The sequence below is a fragment of the Pleurodeles waltl genome, chromosome 7 (assembly GCF_031143425.1).
Source record: "Pleurodeles waltl isolate 20211129_DDA chromosome 7, aPleWal1.hap1.20221129, whole genome shotgun sequence".
NCBI classification, from domain to species: domain Eukaryota; kingdom Metazoa; phylum Chordata; class Amphibia; order Caudata; family Salamandridae; genus Pleurodeles; species Pleurodeles waltl.
In genome coordinates, this window is record NC_090446.1 from 1,474,996,793 (window position 1) to 1,475,022,486 (window position 25,694).

Below are 25,694 nucleotides of genomic sequence, written 5' to 3' on the forward strand. Positions count from 1 at the left end.
AACATTCCATCCATCACTTTTTTATATATTTTTTTGTATATTTTAGTGTGCAACAGCTAACGCCACCCACAACACCGACACGGTGCAAGCTTCACTTTTTGATGCTTGCATACTGCCAGTCATGGCCCAGCTCTAAGTCATGCCCCATGAAAAACACTTGGAAGTGTCTCTGTTCACCATATGCACTATTCAAGAGTGATATGTTGCACAAAAAAAACTTCAGAAGCATAATATATGGAAAAAGAAAATTACTCTTAGAAAAGTTAAGATGAAATAACACAGCTGAAATATAAACAGGGACTGTATCGCTGACACTAATTACTCTAAGGGTTTTTTGCAGTCATTGTTTAAAAGTCATAGTTTTTGCCTGTAAAGTTAAGGACATAAATATAGGACTTGTTAGGGACCCGTTGCAAGCTCTCTTTGCAGCATTCTCAACACTCGAAACCTAGTAATCAGTAGCGGCTCGCAGGGAGCAGAAGGGGCGGGGCGGCGTGTGCGGGGGAGGTAAATAAAAATGTAATTCTTTTTTTTTTAAAACACTTACTTTCATCGCCCCTGCCCTTCTGGCTGCAGGCACATGCTCCCAGCCTGCCCTGTGGCCAATCCTGACGCTGCTCAGAGCAACACAGTGTCGGGGTGGAGAGAGCCTACAGCGCATGTGTGTGTGGCTGGCCCGAGACGGCCGGCCAAACATACATGCGCACTGAGGGGAATGCTCTGTGCACTCCCCATCAGTGGTCGTCACAGCCTGTGGCCCGCCCCTTTTACCATAAAACAATAATAAACAAAGTTTATTATTGTTTTTTGGCAAAAGGTTTGCAGCTGCCGCTGATGGAGGGGGGCGACGCTCCTCCTCCCTGATGGAGGAACCGCCCCCTGTAGTAATCAGATACTCTGGTAAACCCAGAAAGAGAACATTGCCCTAAATATACTCTGGGTGAGGTGGCGCCGTGTAATACGAAACAAGATAAATACCGCTTTATTGAACTGAGTTTTGAAAGATAAGACATTATCAATCGGTATCCTGTGTTGAAGGGCAGACATCGGCGCTATGTAAACTTTACAATACAATATATGTAATTTACACACGCCCTTAATCAGCCTTTGGAAAACTCGACCGAAATTAGCTGCCGTAAAACTGGTCCATGCTATCTGCACACCTGTGACGTGTTAAAGGCAATAGATTTCCTCCTCTCCTCAGGGTTATCTGCGGCTTAACTCGGTAGATAACGTGAACGTCCTTCCTGCACGCGCCGGCCGGCAGCATGCGGGATCGGTTCCCAGTCAATAGCTGGCTAATTGAGTATTTTGGGGTTTGGTGTGTTTATTTAAGTATGTCATGGAGCACTGGTGCCATCAAGGGGCTAACGGAGGGAATACTTTGGTGATCTTAAATATACGGGAGGTGATAGTGGTTCATATGGCTTTAAATCAAATTCTTCAAGCGAACGTATAATTATTAGAGATTGACTTTATTTCCCTTAAGGGTTCGCCTCAAAGCGCTTCATGGAGAACAGACTTTTGAGATAAAGCGTGTACCAGGAGTTTACTCTCACTGGTTCTCATCGTATTGACTTCAGAAGAATGACGGGCTAATCCAGTGAAGTATGATGTGAAACTATCGCGTTGTTGTACGCAGATTTCCGCGGCAGGTGCATGAACCTGCTAAGCTGCGTGGCCGGCTAGAGCAAGTTGCAGCCCTGCTGACTGTGGCTTCTCCTCTGGACGAGAAAGAGGGGCAGCTGGAGTAACAATCAGAGGAGCATCGTTACTCCAGCTGCCGCGGGGAGTGGGGGCGTTGTAGGCAGTCAGTCCATGAAGTCACAGGGTTCCCCTCGATTACAAAAGCCTAGGCCTAGAGTAGGAACTGTGCCATGGAACTATTACACCTGTTTATTGTCTCAAAACTGCTCAGTGTATGCCTGAGGGGCCGGGCACTCAGCTAGTATTTAGTAAAGTGTGTGTCCTTTACTTGAGGGATAGCTCTGCTGTTCCTAGGGTGACCACCTGGCATTGAGGCCAGTTCTGGACAGGACTGTACAAAATTCAGGACGAAGGGTCAAAATTCAGGACAAAAATACAAGAACAAATGTCTGTTTTACAGACACACCCAAGAGAGGCCATCCCCATTACGTTATCAGTGCATTTATTTACTCTTTTTTAACATGGCACTATTTATTCACTGTGGTCTTTTAATGATTGCCTCCTGGTATGCTACATTCAGGTGTCGCATTACCTCCTTGTTCAGCAGTAAATTAATGCCCTTCAGCACTGTGTCAAGTCTGTCACCCCTACCCAAATCTACCCAATCTTTTTTAAAGAGAAAGTAACAACAATATTTTGTTGATGTTTCTGAACATTTTAAAACCTCTGGCAAACAGTTTGGGAAACATTAAGGTAATTAACCTTATGCTACTTTAAACAAATTGTACTAAAGCATCTGGCTCACCCCAAATGCCCATGGACTTTCAACCTAAAAAAAAATTAATGAGGCAGGGCAGATAGTGTGGGTGACAGTCGCACACCTAATGTCAGGATGTGAGGTACCCGCAACTTGTCTGTAGTCTCAGATTGTATGCCTGGGACTCTACATTTATCTCAGAAATGGGAGCCCGGACTTTAAATCAAAGATAATAAAAGAGGAGGATGAAATTGAGATCAAATGGGAGGTTGTTGCTAAGAACCAGATAAATAAGGAAGAGAAGAACAAGGTGGGACAATTCCTAAAATCATACAAGATGGGTCCACCAAGACTATTGGAAGGCACTCGGTACCTGGGGAGTTGTCTCTGCACACAGGAGAGAAACAGAAGGGGCACCATCAAGTGGTTGAACAAGCAGCACCCACCCATCTTGGCAAACTCTTCTGGTGCAATGGTCCGCTGTTCGTGCTTATGAAGGGTGAACAGGGACCAGACCCCTTGCAAGGTTGTGCAAGGCAATTGCCCGCTTTGTCCATGTCTTAAAATGGTTTAGAAATTAAGCAAAAGCCAAACTAGTGATCTGGGTTATCCCTAAGTGTCAGGTACACATAGAATCTTCAAAATAGTTGGGATGTAAATGGCACGAACAGAATGTAAAAATGTTAAATGTAATTAGTGTTTCTTTAACATATGACAATGTTTTCCCCTTTATATACAATTAGACCTCAGATTGAACTGGGAACCAGTTACTTTTCGATACCTAGTGATTAATATCTACCATTCACATGCTGCAGGTGTCTTAAAATTTGGGGATTTGTTCCTGGACGGTGAGCTACTAAATTTCCAAACCCTTTTGGCAGACTGCCATCTTCACTCCAGTCAACTCCGTACTTACAACCACCTTAAACAATCATTAAATGCCCTATTCCATGTCTGACACTAACACTAACCCTACAAGAGGTGTGCCGGAAGCTCTACACCATAGGGACTTGTCATACTACCTGGGTGACTGATGTGGCCTAACCTCTGTAAGATACGGACAAAATACTGGACTTTCCCCACAAGGTATCTCACAGCTCTCACTTTAAGTACATTCATAGAGCTTCCTTGGTAATGCATTCCACCCGTTGCTTGCCATTGCTTTGTAGTTTGTAACTCACATTTTGTTGCTTTCAATTTGCTGGCTATTATTTGTTTTAGGCTATGCAGCTTGAGTTCATCCCTTCCCTTGCCCAAATCTTATTTATAGTATCCTTCCAAGTGCTCCCTTTCTGTAAACAGGCCTGTATATCTTGTTCTTATCTCATCAAATTTGCTGTGCATTCAAAGAACAAGGTCAAATGTCAGGCTCTGTCTTCGGTGGGAACAGTGTTTACTTTTCTTTCTCTGACTTCAAAGTGAGAGGATTTATGCGACAATCTTGCTGGAAACTGGGGTTAGGAAAGAGTTTTTTCTATCACATGACAACATTTAAATAAACTTCAGAATATATATCAGAATTAGGAGTACAAATAAAGCAAATTTTTGTTAATTCTGAACTGTGCTGGAAACAAATACCTTTATATGATTAAAACAAATCATTGCATTAGATGATGCAATTTCCACACATCATCTTCTGTGCACTGTGCAGTTTTATTTGAAAAACTGTATGTCTGAGCAAACGTAATGGTCATTTCAATAAAAACATGTTGTCTGTAATGCAATGTGTTACTACACCATGCATACTCCACTCTAGATCTGCACCACAGCTCCCTACTCTGCACCACTCCACACCACTGCACCGTACTCTGCATCACTCCACTTTACACGACTCCATGCCACTGCACTGTGGGACACTGCACTCTTCTTCACTCTTCTCCACTCCACTCTATGCCACTGTACTCTATGCTACTTCACACTATGCATCTCAACTCTACTCTGTACCACTCTACTCTATGCCAATTCACTTTACGTCTCTCTACACCACTGTGCTCTGCAGTCTAGGCAACACCATTCTACTCCGTACAGCTCCACTCTATGTGACTCTGCAACACTGCACTGTACGCCACTGCACTCTGTTAATACACTCTATGCTAGTGCACTTTACTCAGTAACACTCAACCCTATGCCCCTGCATTCTACATCAATACACCGCTAATCTACTCTATGCCACAGCACTCTACACCTCTTTACTCTGTCATCACACTCTATGCCACTCTATGCAACTCCACTCTACCCTGCACCTCTCAATCCTACGCCACTTCATTCTACTGCGAAACAATCTATTCTACGCCACTGCACTCTTCACCAATGCACTCTAAACAACTGCACTATATGCCACTGCACTCTGCCACTCTAATCTGCAACATTGCACTGGCCGCCACTATACTCTACACCACTCTACTCTGTACTACTGCATTCTGCACCATTACATTCTATTCCACTGCACTCTATACCACTCTACTCTACATAACTCCACTCTATGTCACTGCACTTTACAGCACTATATTCTGCACTGCACCACGCTACACTACTCCACTCTGCACCACTCTACGAGACAACACAAAAGGATGATGGATGGAGTGTCGAAACTTTTCAAACACTCACCCCCAATCACAGATCTGGGTTTAATTCATCGTTCTTTTGCTCACTATGCCACCCCAGTTTGGACCCCGCCATATGCAAATCAGTCTTGACCCTGTTCCCCATGGGAACAGTCCAGCCTGAACTGCCAAGCAAGATCCTCCCTGGACCAGAAAACAAGCATCCTAGGACCGGTTTCAGGGTATTACCCTTCATCAGCTAGGCTAGCTTGAATCCAGTGCAGTGGCACAGTGAGCAAGGGACCCACATCTGGGCATACCCTTCCCACTTAGAGCAACTTTAGCAACACAAAAGGATGATGGACTGAGTGTTGAAACTTTTCAAACACTCACCCCCAGTCACAGATCTGGGTTTAACCCATCGTTCTTTTGCTCACTATGCCACCCCAGTTTGGACCCAGCCATATGCAAATCAGTCTTGACCCTGTTCCCCATGGGAACAGTCCAGCCCGAACTGTCAAGCCAGGTCCTCCCTGGACCGGAAAAACAAGCATCCTAGGACCGGTTTCAGGGTATCACTCTTCATTAGCTAGGCTAGCTTGAATCCAGTGGCACAGTGAGCAAGGGACCCACGTCTGGGCAGAACGAGCATGGTTCTTATCTCCAACTGGAGTCAGCCCTGCCTCTTATCCTTACCTGTGGATTTACATGATAATACGAAAGTCTTAAACGGGCACACATTATGACTATTTGCAGCAGCTCCTAGAAGCCCTCACAGCAGTAGACAGGGCTCTTCACAAATAGTGCTGGATGACACGAAGACTGCGTACCAGGCCAGGAGGAGCGACAGAGCTCTATGGCACCTGGGAAGGATTAACAGCACCGCAGCAGCCAAGGTGCCCACTGAGTTCATCAATGAAGCACGGGACACAAATTTCTTCATCTGCTACTATGAGGGCTAGAGTTGGGCGAGCCAACAAAATAACAGGAAGAGCCGGTCTAGAGGTGAGCCAGGGTTCGACTCTGGCTCTAATAGCCAGTAGAGGCTTTACGTCCTGAAAATATGTGGCATGTAAATCATGCAACAAACATTATGTTAAAATATGGTAAGGTGTCTTCAAAATAAAAAAAAACACATTTATGTAACACGTGAAAGCATTTCACCATAATACATCAGATTATGGGCCTGATTAAGAGTTACTCTGCCACAAATGTGACGGATATCCCGTACACCGTATCATGATGTTCATAGGATAAAATGGAATCGTAATACGACAAATGGGATATCTGTCAGGTTAGTGACGTACCCCATCCACCAAGCACAGGCCCTATATCTCTGCATGGACTTTAAAAAAGTGTAAGATTTTAAACACAAACTGATAAATATTCTGTTTGCATGTTCTTGACTGAACCGCGCCTGTTTGTAGACCCTGCATTTACCGCTAGTTCTTAATTGTGATTGGGAAGTGCATCCACTGTCTTATAGTGCAGAACTGGTTTTGGGGTAGTCCCCTTTCAAATGTATTTTCCAGGCTGCTAACCAACACGGTCTTTGTTCAGTGATGCCCCTCACAGCACAGTGGTCTCCTGCTTGGAGCACCCACAACAGAGGCACAACAAATTCTGAGATTTCTGCACCTGGCAATCATCAGCCCAATTAAAAGTGTGTGCGAGGAAGACAAAAGAGCGGGTCTATCCAAAAGGGTCTCCTTCACCTTGAACAACTGTCCCGCCCTTCACCCGTACCATCTCCCAAAGGAAGTGCTTAGGGAAGTCTAAGCAGCAGCACCTTGTTAACAAAATCCTCATTGAATTTATAAACGGAGCCCAAGCACAACCTGCTCACCTCACTGTCGGTCTCCCCACCTTCCAGCCACAGGTATGCAGGCACTACACCTACACTGGCTGGGAAGAATATCCTCACCTGTCATATTTTGTCAAACCAGAGGCACCTAAATGGATCCCACTTTACATTTGTATTTAATTCTGTGAGCTAAACTTGCGTATGAACATCACAAGATATCACTTCTAGCATTTGAAGAATCTCTTTTTCAGTGCTTGCATTATTTACCCATTTATGTTCTCACAAAGCTATGATTCTGAGGTTACTGCTTCCTTCGTTCACTGTCCAAAGCTTGTGAACTTTATACTTCCAGCACCTGAGCTGATCAGCTGACCTTGCTGGAGCAGTGATCTAGTGGGAGCCGAGCAGCAAACAGATTATTTGCCTAATTCTAGTGCCTATTAAAGTACCTAATATAGCATAAATAATACCATTCCTTTCTACAGTTTTGCATCCTCATGTTGTATGCTATTCAAATCTATTCCTGATTCCCTGCATGAAAAAATTACCTTTATTAAAGATTCTGACTGTTGTCTCTCTGTTCTATCCCTTCAAATAGGCCTCCCATTTCTTACTATCCTCTGCATGTCTCCACTCTCTGAGCACAACCTACACTAAGTCACATGCATGTTTGCATTTATCTCTTTTAATGCATTTCTGCAAAGTGCCTACAAATCATTTCTAGGATAACAACCTCACATTTGAAAACCATACTCCTAAAAATACATACGCCTAAAATTAAGAAAAATGGCACTGCATTATATTAGGGACAATATATAGGTTAGGGACAAGAGCGTCAAAATGTTGGTGCTAATCCTGCAAAGTACATAGGGGCCCATTAAGAACAACTGTGAGCCCCTTTTTAACGCCTTCTCTGTGCAGGCGTTAAAAATAGCCACTAAAAGTGGCTCCGTGGAATCTCATAGATTCCACTGCACCATTTTTTCAGTCCTCTTAACGGGGAAATGCCCCCCTTGCATACATTATGCCTGGCGCAGGCATAATGTGGAGCAAGGGGTTACAAATGGCAGAATCCATTGCGCCATTTTGTAAATCTGGCACAGTGAATTTGGCCTTGTTGAGCCACATTTGCTTCTTAAAAAATTATGCTAATGTGGCGCAAGGAGACGCTAGGCCTTTTTAAATCTGGGCTATAGTCTCCTTTAGCTCTTCTTTACGTATGGTAAAAGTGGATAAGCCAACCACACATCCTAGAGCAAAGTAGGCTGGGTAAAACCATACAAGAAGTTTACTTAATAGCACAATTTATATGAGGAATTGTGCTGCACACCTTGCATCATTGCTACCGACTATATGCACACTGAGTGTGTAAAGAACTACACTCAACAAAGACTTTTGAATTATCAACCACATACCTCTAAATGATGTCCAGACGTAAAGTACCACAAATTTACAAATATATAGTATAAGGAAAATAATTTAATGAATATTTAGAGTGCCAAGACAATCAGTTCATGAAAAGAAAATCTGATCAAAAACAACTGTAAAAACCTGAGACATAGGCAAGCGGAAAATGGTTGTTGAATTGGTCTGAAGCTGAAGTTTGTAAAGATGTACAGTTGAGCACAACTTGTGCGGTGGTAGCAACAGTCAACACCTGTTTCGCAGATTATAACTTTTTTAAAGCTGCAAAGTGTGCATAAATTATAATAAAAAGCATCAATGTCCCGTAGTCCATTTTTAGCAGAAGCTAGCCCCATTAGAAAATAGTGTGCACCCCAAAAAAAGAACCATTAACCAAATAGACACCGCTGGTGAGATTATAAAAGGATACAACTCATTCCAGATGGTCCCTTAGTTGAATTCTCTTAAAAGTGAAAAAGCAATCATAACATTTTTTTTATAGATTTCCTGCCAGGGTACAAAGAATGGATGACGAAAAGGGATATGTTTAGAACCGTTAAATATGGATGATAGTAGAGGGACAAGTTGAAGATACTTACTCGCAGGACAAATATTTGAATGACAAAAAGACTTCTAAAAGTACAAGTAGGGGCAGCTCCTCTGTTAGGGTGGAGGAGCATCGCCCCCGCCAGCAGCACCAATTTTAGTTTATTATTGTTTTCTTCTAAAGGGGTGGGGCCACGGGGGATGACGAGCAGTGGGGGGAGCACTCCCCCTCAGAGCGCATGTGTATTGGCAGCCGTCTCGGGCCAGCCAAACACACATGTGCAGTAGGCTCTCTCCAGCCCAGCAACATATCTCATAACCTGTGGTGGACTTTCCTGCCAGAGATGGTATGCCTATGTACAGGTTGGCTTAGGAGGGTGAAAATCTGGCTCCCATCACAATGCCTTGTGTTTGACGATGTCACTACTGGTCATGTAAGAATACATTATTCTCAAGAACCAAACTGATCATATCTAAGATCATGCTGGTATGGTTGAACAACGCAGCTAAATGTCAAAAAATGCTTTACAGCCACCAGACTCTTATCCTTCATAATGCACGCATAAAGTCAATTAACATTCAAGGTTATAAGCATCATCTCCTCAGCCCAAGGTACATCTGAAATTTTAATGATTAAGTCATCTGTATCTTGTATATATGAAGGTAAGTTTACCACAAATGGTTGCTAGAAATAATCTGTCTATTTCAATATCTTTTCAGTTGGTGAACTAGTACCGGAGTTTGATTCCGAAGGTAGGTGGGGACTGAGTGTATCCATGCAGATACTGAGGTTTTCCAATTTCGTGGGGTTCTTATTTAACTTGATCTCATCTATTAACAGTAAACTGACTGGTTCCCTCTTAGAGGTTTATAATAGAACGTGCCTCCCTGTTTTAATACATGGCTATGGGGTGTGGGGATACAAGGGCGTTAGATCACTGCAATCAGAAGAGAACAGGCGGTATAGAAGGCTCTTGGGCCTGCCAGCAAATTCCCCAGCTTTTTCCATTAATTAGGAATTGGGGCTTCCTTATGTGGAGAACTCAGTTAATCTCGCTCCATTATTAATATGGTGCTCATACTAGGGGAATCTGCAAGCAACTTTAAACATTGACATCATAGAATATTGTCCTATGATCATGGGCTCCGAATTCCAAGGCTTTCTTCTATTCAATCAATAGTCAATAAATTGGGCAGACCCTCATTTTTCTCAAATCCCCCAAAATTAACTTCCAGGGACAAAAGCTGGCTAAAAAATGTTTTTGACCTTAGGAGGGAGGAGAGGGAGGTTGTGGAATTAGACAAGGGTACAAACCGAGAGCATCTTAGTATTTGTACGACAACAGGTGCAGAATCCTACCTGGGCATGGTCATGAATAGCTGGGATGGGTCCCTTCTCACGAAAGTTCGATTTGGTATAATACGAAGCTACTTGTGTTTCCCCCTGGGGCAGTATGACCGATCGTCAATCTTGATTTTTCCCTGTGATGAATCCTCCACTCAAAATTTACTGAACTTTACCTTTTTCTGCAAATGTTATGTGACATTCATCAAGCAACTTCTAATCCCCATTTTGAGAATTGTAGGCCTCATTAACTGTAGATCTGCCCTGCTATAGCTCCATAAACTTAGCTCCCATCTTATATTTGTTTGTATAAATTCCAGTGGCAGTTGGTGACATACGAAACTGGTGAGGCACTATACGATCAGAACTTGACCCAGTATTGCAGAGCTTAAAATGAGCACCAGATACAATACCTTTTTAAATTAAAAAGCATGAAAAATGAAATGTTTAAATGTTAAACTTACCTTAGCAGCCTGCAGCATGTCCCAGCACATCTTCAATGTTCTCACGTCCCTGGCTCCAACTCCTCTGAGCTCGATGTCCCACAGCCAACTCCCTTATCCAATCTAGATACTGGTCTCATTCTGTTAACAATGTTAAGCAGCAAGAGTGAAGCACCTGGTTTGGCTGGAGAAGGCTGGCTCAGCGCTCCTAAGGGCACTGAAGGCTAAGACAGCTGGGTTGGAGAGGTTTGAATTGTGCATGTCAGGCTGGCCATCACAAGATAGGCAGCCAAACCAACATGCGCAGTTCAAACTGAAGTGTCCACTCCTCACTACTGCCAATCAGCAGCAATGGCCCACTGGCCCAGTTGCACTCTCACACTCGGTTCAGCTGGCGGAGTAAAAAATAAAATAGTAATAAAATAAAATGATGACCATCTTATTTTCACACTTTCTGCTCAGCAGTGGGGGATCAGGAGGGAGTCATTCCTTTTGTAGTCCAGGCTCAATGTTTTATTGCAAATACTATGTCCCACATCAATTTCGTTTTTTCTAGTGTCTGCATTACCTCTTGAGTATTTGAAACACCATGGTGCCTTATTTCTGTATCTATGGCCAGGCATGGTATTCGTTGTTCTGAGCCATTATCCCTTTCAGTGTAATCCTTCCCTCTTTCTGTTGTAAATGCATTCAATAAATTCTCTTCTCCTTTCTTCAGATCTAATCTCCTACACTTCTTTATTCTCCTTCTATCTTCTTCCTTCAATTTATTTGACACTCTTTCTACCAATTTTTCTTGCATATCTCCTACATAAGGTTCGTCTTCCAAACCATAGTCATCCCTTTTTCTCCTCATTTCTCCTATGTTTATATTTTCTCTTATTCTCTCCTTTTCCCTTTTCCTTGTTCTCATTTCTTTTAAATTTTATAATTATCTAATATGTTACATGCCACGAATTCTGTGAGGGGCATCTGAGTGTAATTTCTTTTCTCCTGGCTAGTGGTCAGTAGGTGGGTACAGATATAACAATCAGACACATTTGTTAGTTCTTTGTACATTGATACCATTTGCACAAATGTATTGTCCTTATAATCTTCTCCATCTTCTTTCCATTTTGTATATTTCACCCATTTTGTTTTATCCTCCACCCTCTCATGTTGTTTTGAGTTATTGTTGTTCTCACCACCGGTTGCTCCTTCACCTTGGCCACTTTTGGGGATGTAGTGTTCCTGGTCGAGCCATGGAATATGTATGTCGTCTTTATATACTATCAGGATCGTTATTATTATAGCTGCTACCGGGGTGAGTAATGCTGTGACCACCACTGGCCACTTCTTCTGCTCCTTTTTCTTACGTTGTAATCTGAAATCCATGTCGCCTTATAGGGTGTGGTCGGATGTGGCTAGCACTTGAAACCGGTTCTATTGGTATGTAACCTTTGGTACCTCCTAATTCCTGTAGGAGTGCCACACGAGTAGTCTATTCCTTTGGTATATTTTCGGGGCGACGTCGAATGCTATTTGACACTTGTAGTTATGCAGAGTATAAAGGGATGAATCTCAATGTCCAATTCTAAGGGAGTTGGGTGCGATAGTCCACTGACCCGAGGGATGGCCCTTTTGTCCTATTTTTGCTGTATTCCTAATTGGAAGAGGCACCTCCCAATGGGGCTACAAGCCGCACCGATCCTAGTGACCGGCCGCTTCCATAGGACTGGTATCAGTACCTCTCGGTGCAAATTTTTCTTGCGGACTTTTAGTATTCTGTTCGTTTATATCCTGATGTCTTTAATACTTAAGTGGGCTCACTTGACTCTCCGACTCCTGTGGAGAGTAGCACAAGCAGTTCTGAAAGAGTATCCTGGTGTCTTGAAGGACCCGCTTGCACCCTCCGACTCCTGTGGGGTTGCAGCACGAGCAGTCCAAAAACAATGTTCTGGTGTACTGGGGAACCCACTTACACTCTCCGACTCCTGTGGGAGTGTAGCACGAGCAGTTCCGTCAGTGTTGGCTGGTGGCGCTTGTTGAACGAAGGTTGTACCGCTGTGGTGAAGGTAGCACTACTCTCTTACTTATTTGTTGGTGGCTGGTCGTTTTTTGGTCCAGTGGCCTTCTTGGTGTGTGAGGTATGGACCCAGGATGTGATGCCCTCACACTTGACTGCTGTGGCTGTTGTCAACAGGACTTGGTGTGGTCCCTTCCACTGTGGTTGAAGGCAGTGACGTCTGGTGTGGGCCTTTACCCACACCCAGTCTCCAGGATGCAGTCCATGCTCCGGTGGTGTACCTTCTTCTGGTAAGGCCTGCATCACCTGGCGGTGAAGATAACGGAGTGTCTCAGTTATATTTTTACAGTATTGTAACAAGAGATCATCAGGTATAGCCAATGGGGCAACTGACATGTGTCCTGGTATGTTCATGGGGCGACCAAAAACAATTTCATGGGGGCTCAGTTTTGTGACGCGGTCAGGTGTGCTCCTCATTGCAAGGAGTGCTAATGGGAGTGCGTCTATCCATGATAACTCTGTCACTGTGCATATCTTCCCTCTCTTATTCTTCAGTACCCCGTTCCTTCTTTCCACAGCTCCCGCTACCAGTGGGTGATATGCACAATTATAACTTTTGAGTTATTCCCAGGCCTTTGCAAAGGCCCTGAATAACCTGGGAGATGAATCCTGGTCCATTATCAGAACTTAAAAGAGTCAGCACCCCAAAACGTGGTACAAGCTCTTTTAATAAACACTTTGCGACAGTTTGTGCATCACAATTTTTTGTTGGGTATGCCTCCACCCATTTGCTGAACATGCACACTATTACCAGAACATATCCTATTTTATTCACCGGAGGCATTTCAATGAAATCCATTTTGAGACTTTCGAAGGGTCCGTGTGGTGGGGGAAAGTGGCCTGGTGCTGTTGGGGTGCCCTTTCCTGTGTTATATTGTGCACACACAGTACACCTTTTACACAACTGTTCTGCACATTATCTGAATTTTTGGTTGAACCAGCACTATGAAAACAGTCGTATCATTCCATCCCTTCCCACATGTGAGGGGCCATGGAAGAGCCGTGCCATGGAGGTCAGGAACAGGGAGGGCAAGCATATCTTCCCGTTTGGTCCCACCCAAATGCTGTCTTCATTTTTCTTACAACCTGCCCCCTCCAATTCTGCACATTCCTTTCCGTGTGCCTGTAGCTGTACGCTTTTTGGGTCAAAGTGTGTGTTTTCCTCTTTACTTCTTATGTCAGGCGTTACCTGAACCATTTCGTATTCACACCCACTAAGTGCAATTTTTCGTACTTCCTTATCAATAAATTCGTTTCCCATTGAAACGTAATCCTTTGCTGAGGTGTGTGCTGCGCATTTTACAATCGCCACTTTCTTGGGCATCAGTAAAGCTTGTAGCTAGTCAACTATCAGTGATGCATGTTGTATCCGTTGGCCTGCTGAGGTGAGGAACCCCCTCATTGCCCACAGCTGACCAAAGTCATGTGTGACACCAAACGCATATTGACTGTCTGTGTAGATGTTTGCTGTCCGTCCTGCTGCCAATCTGCATGCTCTAGTCAGTGCTATCAATTCTGCTGCTTGAGCGCTTGTTACTGATGGTAACCTACCTCCTTTTAGTAACCTCCTAGCCGTTCCTACAGCATAGGCGGCCTGTACTGTTCCAGTGTGGTCTCTGATGCATGAACCATCGACAAATAGATCGCCTTCTGCCTCGGGGAATGGGGTGTCTCTCAAATCTGGCCTAACTTTGGTATGTCTCTCTGTTGCTGCAACACAATCATGGAAGGAATTGTCTATTGTCAGGTCATCAAGATCTCTTTCTGTTGGTAGCAGGCAGGAGGGGTTCAGAGTAGTGCACCTCTTTATTTTAATATGTGGTGCAAGCAGTGTTAGCTCATAGCGTGAGAGGTGGGCGTTTGGCAGGTGCTGCGTCTTGGTGGTGGTAAGTAACGTGTCCACTGCGTGGGGAACGTGTAATATTAATGTGTGTGCTAAGACAATGTTCTCTGATTGTTCTACTGTGAGGGCTGCTGCTGCTACCGCTCTTAAACATGGGGGAAGGCCTGCTGCCACTGGATCTAGGGTGGCTGAATAGTAAGCCACCGGGCGGTAGTAGGTACTGTGATTCTGTGCTAGGACCCCTAGTGAGCAGCCCCCCTTTTCATGACAGAACAAGTGAAAGTCCTTGGTGTAGTCAGGGAGACCTACTGCTGGTGTGGCACACAATTCTTTCTTCAACTCTTGGAAGGCCTCCTCACATTGTTCCGGCCAGGGTACCTTGTCTGGCACATCTTTGTGAGTTAAGTTTAACAGTGGTCTTGCAATCAGGGAGAAGTTTGGTATCCAGTGTCTACAGTAGCCTGCCACCCCCAGGAATGCACAAACCTCTGTTTGTGTCTTTGGTTTTGGGTGTTGTGTTATGGTGGCTATCCTATCAGGCAGCAATTTCCTAACTCCCTGGGATAGCTCGTGTCCCAGGTACTTCACTTTTGTTTGACAGAACTGCAACTTCTTTTGTGAGACCTTATGTCCTTTCCTTGCTAGGTGGCACAGTAGAGCCACTGTGTCTTGGACGCAAGCCGTCCGCGATGGTGAGGCCAATAACAAGTCATCAAAGTACTGTATCAGAGTAGATCCTCCCGGTAGATGTAGTGATGCAAGGTCTGACCTCAGAGCGTCCGAGAAGACTGAAGGGGAATCACAGAAGCCTTGAGGCAAACGTGTCCACTTGAGTCTTCTCGATCTGAATGAGAACGCAAAAAGATCTTGGGAATCCTCGTGTAGAGGCACTGAGAAGAACGCATTGCTGAGATCTAGGACGGTGAAGTGGGTGGCTGTACTTGGAATATTTGACAATATTGTCGCTGGGTTTGGAACTACTGGGAATGATGGTACTACTGCCTTGTTAAGTTCTCTAAGGTCCTGAGTAAACCTGTATATCGGGGCTCCATTGGGCCCTGTTGCTGCCTTTTTCACAGGGAGTATTGGAGTGTTGCATGGGCTACTTCTAATTTCCCGCAATATTCCTTGCCTCAAGAGATCTTCTATTACTGGAGCTATACACTCCTCTCCTTCCTTTGCCAATTTGTATTGTGGTACCTGCGCTAACTTTGCACCAGGGCGCAGCAACACTTTTACTGGTGGGTAGTCCAGAATTCTTCCTACATCATTCGGTCCCTTCGACCATACCTCATTGGGGACCACTTCTTCTAGTTCAGGGGGGAAGAGTGTGTGACTGTTCCTCCTTGACTGTGGTGCAATGGGTGAATGCCTGTAATGTTATCCCATTCTCCTTACTTTCCAGGAAGATGCCTTCCGGTGAGCATCTAATGGTACACTATAGCTTGCATAGGAGGTCCCTACCTAGAAAATTTACAGGGCAGTATCTAGTGAAGATGAATTGGTGGTTAACGGTGATAGGACCTACCGTGAGTGTTAATGGCTGTGTAAGGAATTCGTCTATGGGTTGCCCTGTCATCCCCACTGCTGTAATTTGTACTTCTGAAAGTGGTGCATTTGGTATATCGGAGACTCTCAGCATTGATCTAGTGGCCCCAGTATCTACTAGGAATGGCACTGTTTTGCTCATTACCGTCCCCTCCACGTAGGGGCCAGCTTGATCTACTGATAATACCGGTCCCATGAAGTTTGCCTCTGGGGTAGGAGGAGGAAACCCGTGTCCTCTTCGTGGTGCTTGTGGTGTGTCTTGATGCGTGCCCCACCCAGCGCATGCCTGTTCATAGGGGTAGGCATCGTATGCGTTGTTGGTGTAGGGTGGGGGTGGTAATGCTATTTCCTGCTGCTGCCTCTGTTGCCCTCTGCCCCCTTGTCCTCCAGCTAGCCATGGGCAATTTGCTTTCCAGTGTCCTTGTTGGTTGCAGTGGAAACAGGTAGTGCCTGGCGGGGGCGTGAAAGGTACCCTTTCCCCTCGTCCCCTGCCCCTTCCTCTTCCTCTACCCCTTCCCTGGCTGTTGTTGTAAAACCTTTCCTGTGCCACCATAAGTTTCACCTTATCCTTTTTTACCTTTTCTTCCTCTGTTTTTTGCATGTTTTCCTGGTAATCAGTGCAGTACCTAGCTGCTGCTAATACCTTGTCAATTGGTTCTTGTTGCCAGCACATAAGTGAAGTTTGTAAGTGACTCTGTATGGGTTGCTGTAATCCATACACAAAGTTAGTTACAAATGCTGGAATCGCCTCTCCTAGTGGGTTCTTCATCCCACTGCTCTGTTGGTACACCTGGAGTAACCGGTCATTGTAACTTGTTACACTTTCATTCTTTTCTTGTTTTGTATGTATTATTTTTGACCAGTCTGTCTTTTCCTCTGGTACCTTTTCTTTGATGTATTTAATTACCCTCTCTCTTGCATTCTCCACTGCTTTTCCTGGTGCCCCTCCTTTACCCCTTTCTGGTTCCTCTTTACCACTTTCTTACAATCCTCCCAGAGATCCCGTGGTATTATTATGCTGAACAGCATGTTTAAATCCTTCCACAGAAATTCCCACATTGCCACTATCCTGTTCAACTCTGTGTACCATTTCTGTGGCTCTTCACGTAGTTTCGGGTAGTCCTTGGTGAAGGCATACAGGTCACTGCGAAGCCATGGTACGTAGACGTATGTTGTTACATGGCCTTCCTCCCCTATTGTAGCTGTGGGCACCTCTCTCAGAGGCATCTGGTGCACTATCTTTTTCTGTTCCTCTAATTCTTGTAGTATCTGCGCTGTATTTAGCCCTTGTAGCAGTGTGTCCTAATTTTGTAACTTTAGTATAGCATTTTGTAATGTTTCGTACAATTTTTCATCCTCCCACCCTTGAAGTTCCTCATTAGTAAAGCTCATTCGCGAGGTGTCCCAATGGTGTTCTGCGGGCAGATCTTTTGCCATTTGTTGTGTATATTTCTGGTGTACTTGTGGGCCCCTGGTCATTAATTCTATGCATGCTAAGGTCACCAGTTCTTCCCTGTATGCCCTAGTCAGTTCGTCCTTTAAGTCCACCAACTTTTGCCTCCCATCTACCAGGTCTTTCATTAAAGACTTACACAATTTCCCATCTGATTTAAAAAAAATATATTTTCTTTGCATACCAGGGGAGCTATTGGGTGTTTTTCTTGACATGCTGGGGGAGCTACTAGGCGTCCCTCCTTGTGACATGTTTCCTGATAAGCTATTTCTTCTCCTTCCTCCATTTGTATCCTCATTTTGCGCTCCTTCTAACATTTTGGAGTTGTGTTTGGTTTTGTGAGTGAAAACACCTATATCCCATATTATTTCCTGCAGGTCTGTTACGCTTCTAACCTCATCTAGCGTTGTATCCTGAAACTGCTGTTTCCATTGTGTCTTCAGTAAATTAATCTTTTTATTTCTCTTTTCTACTTTTTCCTTTAGTTTTTCATTTTCTTTATCCAATTTTAATGCCATATGTACCACTTCATTTTTCACTTCCTCCAATATTTCATGCTCATTTAACCCATCTAATTCTACTTTTGTCATTTCCTCTCTTATCAACCTCAGTGCCACTTGGCGTGCCTCATTTGTCTGTGCCTTTTTATGTGCCAGTGATAGCTCCTGGGGTTGTGTTACTGTTATTTTTGTTGCTGTCGGCGCTGGCTCCTCCGCCCGCGCTTCTGTTCTACTTAGTCTCCCTGTTAGGAGGTCTTCAATGAGTGGGTCTTCAACCTCCTCCTCTGTAATTCCCTTTTCCCTTTCTTCCTGTGGTTGTGCACTTACCACAGGAACACACGGGAATGTACCCAACACCTCCATTCTTTTTTCTCTCCACTCTTCCCTTTTTTCACTCCTCTTACTCTTATCACATCCCTCATTCTTCCATTCCAACATTGTTTTATGTACTTTATTTTTCACATCGCTGGTCATCCGAAATTCTTTTAAATAGGAGGTCCATGCAAAAAAAGCGTCCCATTCTAAACCCCTTGTCTTAAGTCCCTTGAGAGTAAACATCTGTCTCAGCTATGTTATTTTATTCATGTCATAGGTGCCAGTAATGGGAAACTGCAAGTCTGGGCTTTTAGCTGTCAATTTATGCCATTTGTCTAAGAACAATAGTGCATGTAAGGCTTCCTTAGTAGCTACTTGATATGCTGGACTGTCCTTAGGGGGGCTTGGTTGCTGTGTGTCCAGTTTGTCTTTACTGAGAGGGTTCCTCATGACTGTCCTACCCTAGCCTTTTGTTACCTAACACAAAGACAATTACAATCGCTCCAGAAAACAGTAGGATGTCGGTGTGTTCTTTACACCGCTCATACCCTGTGACACAGAGGGGATAACATTGAGTGCATTCACGCACGGTGCTTCTCTCTGCCAACAGCAATCAGTTATTAGTAAAAGCAGGAAGCCGGTCTGCATTCATGCCACAACTCAGCCAGCCATGTCCACCTTAGCGCACACAAAGTTTGAAAACAGACAGTACCCAAGGTGCTAGTGACGGCGTCCACACTGGCGTCCTTTGGGGTGAATCAAGAGATGACAGAATAGTAAGGAGGGAAAGAAAAGAATATCACACCCTTGCTTTCCTGCCCTGGGGCAGGGTGCGGCTGTATGATATTGGAAACTGGACCAGATCCATGGCCAGTGACACACAGAAAATGCAATAGCAGTGAACAAGTCAGGCAACCACATGTGATGGCAGAACCATAGACAAGGGTCACAGTACAACTTGCCCTGTGGGGTAATCCTACTCCCACCCCTTGTATCAATATGTAGTGAGTGCAGGGTGGTGTTTGTACTATGGGATGTTGGCAGATTAAATGAGTCAATTGTCATAAAAATCGGTATTATGTCGCCCAGGAGTCCACCCACCTTGTCTTAAATTTTCTAAAAATTCTTATCCTAAAGCACAAATGCATGCAGTCAAAATAAATCACAGTACACCACCTTGTGGTGAACCCTTCCTTCACAAATCAAAAAACACTTTCGCACACACACGTATTCATAGATCAAAAACCACTTTCACACACACGCATTCATAGCTCAAAAACCACTTTCACACACACACACACGTAATGAAATCAGCATCTATAGTTCACACTATTTTACATGAGTAGCCGACAGTTCAATATGTCATAGGCATAGTTCAAAGAGCTGCCATATCACAGGAAACAGATAACATAACAATTGGCTAACACGACAAACAGAGCCTGGCACCGCCTGCCTGCTCCACTGGAATGAACCACTATCATTCCAATACTGGAATGAACCACTATCATTCCGATACACACGGGCGCTGACAACACCTGCCAGTTCCTCTTAATTCGACCACTACCATTCTCATACACATAGACACATAGACCCTGGCACCACCTGCCAGTTGTTCTGGAATGGACCACTACCATTCCACATCTAGGCAACGCCCTTTTAACCTGGGGTTGGCGCCTACAACCCCCTCTGTGGCCAGAGTTATACGCCCCAGCCCCTCCAGTTGGGGATTGCAAACAGAGACTCGCGCTGTGTTCTGAAGCAACACCGCTAGTTGCCTCTATTCCTCGGACTTCGTTTTTAACAGTAACAAGCTACATGAAATACAGGAAGCTAAACTAATTATACAGCTTCAGCACAGGGAGGAAGGAAATGGTGTAATACAATGGAAGGACTGAATTAACACAGAATGCTAGCAGCCGGCGAACGGCTATAGTTAATCATCTGAATGTTTTCACGAGGTGTATTAGAGGAGCCCGCAATAGAGGAAGAAATGCCCTTGGCATGCCACTGGAGACAGAGAAAAAATGCTATGATAAAGAAGAGCAGGCTAAGGGGTACGGTATATATGTATATATATATTAACCATAAATCCATCACCAACACTATGCACGAAACACATTAACGAAACAACTCAGTTTCCTTCCCGTCTTGTGATATTTACACTGAATATACAAGAAAGCAAACAGCGAGAGCAGGATCACGAGGCAGCAATGGATACTCACGACAGCCCAAGCCTGCGTCACAGGAGGGGCCTTGTCCAATTGTTCAGTAGTAGGCCCGACCGAAGCAGGAGCTGGGCTGAAGGGAGTCATCCGCTGAACGAGACCGCATTCTTCACCAAATGTAGAAGCCTAATTATTCATCACCCATCCAGGATTCAAACAACTGTTAGCCAGCTCTTCTAGGTAAACATAAATAATTTATTAGAGATAGAAAGACATGTACATGGAGGATGCTCGGTACTAGTTGTACACGAACAGCCTGATTAAAGGAAGTAATACACAATCTTTTATAGTATTAATCCACAAACATAATTTGATGTTCTATTGGTTCTTGACATTGTCGTATGCTTGACATATGATTATTTCTACATTATGGCGGAAGGTGGTTCTTCCTATCACACCATATATGCCCCACTCCAATCTGCCTCACATGAATCCAAACCAATCTGCCCCACTCCAATCTAACGCAGTCTGCCCCACCCCAATCTGCCCCACTCCAGTTTGAAACAATCTGCCCCTCTAAGTTGCTACACTCCAATCCAAAACAATGTGCCCCACACCAAACTGCCCACTCCATTTTACAACAATCTGCCCCACTCTAATCTGCCCCACGTCAATCCAAAACAAACTGCCCCACACCAATCTGAAACAATCTGCCCCACTCCATTGCAGAACAATCTACCCCACTCCAAACTGCCCGACTCAAATCCAAAACAATCTGCCCACTCCAATTTGCATCACTCCAGTCAAAAATAATCTGCCCCATTCCAATCCAAAACAATCTGCCCCACTCTAATCCAAAACAATCTTTCCCACTCCAATCTGCCCTACTCCAGTCCCAAACAATCTGCCCCACTTCAATCTGCGCTGCTACAATTCAAAACAATCTGCCCCACTCCAATCCCAAACAATCTGCCCCACTCCAATCTGCCTCATGTGAATCCAAAACAATCTGCCCCACTCCATTCTAATGCAGTCTGCCCCAGCCCAATTTGCCCCACTCCAATCCAAAACAATCTGCCCCACTCCAATCTAATGCAGTATGCCCTACTCCAAACTGCCCCACTCCAATCCCAACCAATATGCCCCACACTAAACTGCCCGACTCCAATTTACAACAATCTGCCCAACTCCAAACTGCCATACTCCAATCTAAACAATATTTCCCACTGCAATTCAAAACAATCTGCCCCATTCCAATCCAAAGCAATCTGCCCCACTCCAATCTGTCCCACTCCAATCCAAAACAATATGCCCCACTCCAAACCATAACAATCTGTCCCACTCCAGTCTTGCCCCACTCCAATCCCAAACAATCTGCTCCACTCCAATCTGACCCACGTCAATCCAAAACAAACTGCCCCACACCAATCTGAAACAATCTGCCCCACTCCAATGCAAAACAATCTACCCCACTCAAATCCAGAACAATCTGCCCCACTCCAATCTGTATCACTCCAGTCAAAAATAATCTGCCCCATTCCAATCAAAACAATCTGCCCTACTCCAATACAAAACATTTTCCCCGCTCCAATCTGCCCCACTCCAGTCCCAAACAATCTGCCCCACTCCAATCTGCGCTGCTCCAATTCAAAACAATCCGCCCCACTCCAATCCCAAACAATCTGCCCCACTCCAATCTGCGTCACGTGAATCCAAAACAATCTGTCCCACTCCAATCTAACACAGTCTAACCAACCCCAATCTTCCCCGCTCCAATCTGCTCCATTCCAAACCAAAACAATCTTCCCTACTCCAATCTGCACCACTCCAATCTGTCCCATTAAAAGCAAAAACATTCTGCCCCACTCCAATCTACCCCACTCCAATCTGTCCCATTACAATCTGCCCCACCTCAAGCCAAAACAATCTGCCCCACTCTAATTTAAAACAATCAGCACTACTCCAATCAAAAATAATAGCCACCACTCCAATCTGCCCCAGTCCAATCCAAAACAATCTGCTCCACTCCAATCTGCCCACTCCAGTCCAATCCACCCCACTAAATCCTATTTCAATCCACTCCAATCTACCACAATCCACCCCACTCCAATCCACCCCACACCAATTCAATAAAGACCAATCCAATCAATTGCACTCCAGTCCACCTCACACCAATCCAATCACCACACCAATCCAATCCACCCCACCCAACTCCACCCTAATAAACCCCACTCAATCCAGCCCACCACAATCCACCCCACCACACTCCAATCCAAGCCATCCCACTCCAGTCCAATCCAATCCATCCCACAACAATCCAACCCACTTCAGTCCAGTCCAACGCAATTCTTCCACTCAAATCCATTCCAGCCATTCCAATCCACTACAATCAAATCCACTTCACTCCAATCCAACCCATCACACTCCACCACACCCACCTAATCCACCCTACTCAATCAAATTCACCCCTCTCCAATCCACCCAACTGCAATACACCTCAATCAAATCATCCATCCCACCCATTCCAATCCACTCCAGTTCACCCCAATCAAATCCACCCACCCCATTTCAATCCACCCTACATCATTCCAATCCATCCAGCCCACCCCAGCCCATTCCAATCCACTCCAATCAAATCCACCCACTCTACTCCAATCCACCCCACTCCAAGCCTTCCTACTCCAACCCAATCCAGCCCACTCCAGTCCAATCCAATCACTCCATTACAATCTAACCCATCCCAGCCCAATCTGATCCACCCCACAGCACTCCACCCCACTTCAATTTACCCCAGTCAAAACCACCCCACTCCTATCAATCTCTCCCCAAATCAATCCATCCCACCAAAATCTTACCCCAGTCCTATCACTCCAATTCAATCCACCCACCCCAATCCAATCTAATCTACCGCACTCTAATCCATCCCACTCCAATCCACCCCAGTCCAATCCACCTCACCCCAATCCAATCCACCCCCTCCAGTCCACCCTCTCCAATCCACCCCACTCCACACAATCCACCCCACTCTACTCCAACCCAATCCACCAGACTACATGTATCCACTCCAGCCCATTCCACCCTATTCCACCCCTCCCCATTCCACTCTACACCACTCCACTGTATGACACCCTCTGCCACTGAACCACTGAACTCTACTCCCCTCTACTTAACTCGTTGATACCTTATTTACCCACTCTACAACATTCTACTCCAACAAATCCAATCTACAATACCACTTCCCAACTCCAGTCTATGACAATCCACACCACTAACTTTAAGTCATGCTGATCAGCAACCACATTGGTGTACAACACGGCAAAACACTGACAAGCCAATAGCCCTTGGATAGGCAAGACCTATTGGCTTTGCCAAAGCTTGTTATTTAATGTTTTATAAAGATATAAACTTTAGTTCATAAATCACACACTTTAGCGTTTCTCAAGGACACAAATGTAATGGTCCACCTGTAGGATGATGTAAGAAAATGCCATAAAATGTGTTTCTAATAAGTATTGTTTATGCCTTTTCTTCTCATCAGCTGACGTTTTAAATTTGGATTGATATGTCTTTTAATTGAAAAAGATTACAAGTGGCTCTAGAGTTTTTGCAAGTTTTTTTAATTATGTGCTTTTATGTTTTTTTAAAATCCGAATAAAGCTAACCGGAGACCTGGTTGGACTCTGCAGACACCGGGAGCTGGAGGAGAGATTTCCCGGCCCCTGTGAGGAGGCGGCAGGGACTGCGGGGACCCCTTGGGGACCAGGAGGCACCCCCTAGAGTGAGGGGAGCCACCGCTGGGCCCTGCTTGTCTTTCCGGGGGAGTGGACCTGCTGAAGCCAGGTGGTTGATGCGGCCGGAGCTGGAGGAGGTAGCGCCACCTCTGGAGCTGAGGAGAGGCGGGCGGACTCGTGCTGGGCACTCGAAAGACACCCCTGGACAACCCCCCCACGAGGACTTATGGCACACCGCGGCGACGCCGCACTCACGGAACGGAAAGGGAGCTGGCAGCTGACCCCCAAAAAATGACCTGCACTGGCATTCTGAGAGGGCAGCGAGCACACCTACTAGGTGGGCACCGGCGGGGGGAAATACCCATTGGCAAGGGAACGGTTGCTGCGACGTAAGCAGGTCCCATCGGAGTGTGCCACGAACGTAGCCATCGAGAACCAGGACCGGCCGCGGAGGGGGCCCACTCCAAAGGGGCACTTAAACTACAGAGTAGCGCTCCGCAGATGCCATCCAGGACCCAGGATAAAGGCAATATGACAAGCCGCAGAGCCCCAAACGAATGCGGCGGGGAACACACCGGAGACCTCAATCACCCAACAGCGCAAGCTACACTTGCTAAAATACTAGGTGCTATTGAGGATACCAAAACAACCCTGCAACGCGATATCAACCAGGTGGCAGTGGAGGTGGGCCTTCTGAGAGCGGACCACCAAAAGTTGACGGACAGAGTGCGGGTGGCAGAAACTACCCTGACAGAACTTGCTCCGAAACACAACGATCTGGCAGCCACGGTAATCGACTTAACCGACCGAGTCCTGCGCCTAGAGCGACGGGCAGAAGATGCGGAAGGGAGAAGTTGCAGGAACAATATGCGGGTAGTTGGCCTACCGGAAGGAGAGGAAGGAACAAACATGGTGGAGTTCCAAGAAGAGTGGCTGCAAACAGTGGGGGCACCAGAGAGCCTGACCCCATTTTTCTCCCTGGAGCGTGCGCACCGGGTGCCCTCAAGGCCCTTAGAGCCGGGAAGACCACCCCGGATGGTGGTGGCCAAGCTACTACGCTACAAAGACAGAGATGCTCTTCACCAGCGTGCCAGAGAGGCCGGACCCTTCAGGGTGGCGAATGGGGAGGTGACGCTGTTCCGGGACTTCACACTGGAAGTACATACCAGACGGGCTTCCTTCCTGACAGTGAAGAGAGGACTTAGGGAAGAGGGGATCCAGTACTCGCTCCTCTTCCCGGCCAAGCTGAGGGTGATTGTCAGTGACCAGACTATGTTTTTTCTGAAACCCGATGCGGCATGGAAATGTCTAGAGACGCATGGAATAGGAGAAGGGCGGCGAGGCGATAGCGACCAGACCGGACAGAACCTCTGTGGGGGACAGAGGAGACAGCGGAACAGACACCGCATGCAGGGTGAACCGAACTGGATCTAGAAGGATCTTGCTAAAAGAGCGGCCTTGGAGGCGGCGGCTTCCATCAGTAAGGAGATGTCCTCACAGGAGGGTAGTGGAGGTGAATCGGACCGGGCCTCTGTGTCCTCAATGGGAGGCTCGGGCTGCTCCACATCTGCTCCGAGTGTGACCC